The following is a 244-nucleotide window of genomic DNA, read 5'->3' on the forward strand; positions in this document are numbered from 1 at the left end:
AGTTCACGTAATCTTATAGATAAGATTTTACATATGATATTCGATGTAGAAATATTGAGCATATGTGTACTTTTATCAATTGAATATATAGCATCCTAATGATCATATAGAACGTCAATAGTATACCGGAAATATAAAATCCCTTCTGATGTAGCCCATATTTATAATGTATGGCCATATTTGGCACATGGCGCGAAAAGCCAGATCACGCACTAAGAAACAATGGGAAATGTTGAGGTTTGTC

The sequence above is a fragment of the Crassostrea angulata genome, chromosome 10 (assembly GCF_025612915.1).
Source record: "Crassostrea angulata isolate pt1a10 chromosome 10, ASM2561291v2, whole genome shotgun sequence".
Classification (NCBI taxonomy): Eukaryota; Metazoa; Mollusca; class Bivalvia; order Ostreida; family Ostreidae; genus Magallana; species Magallana angulata.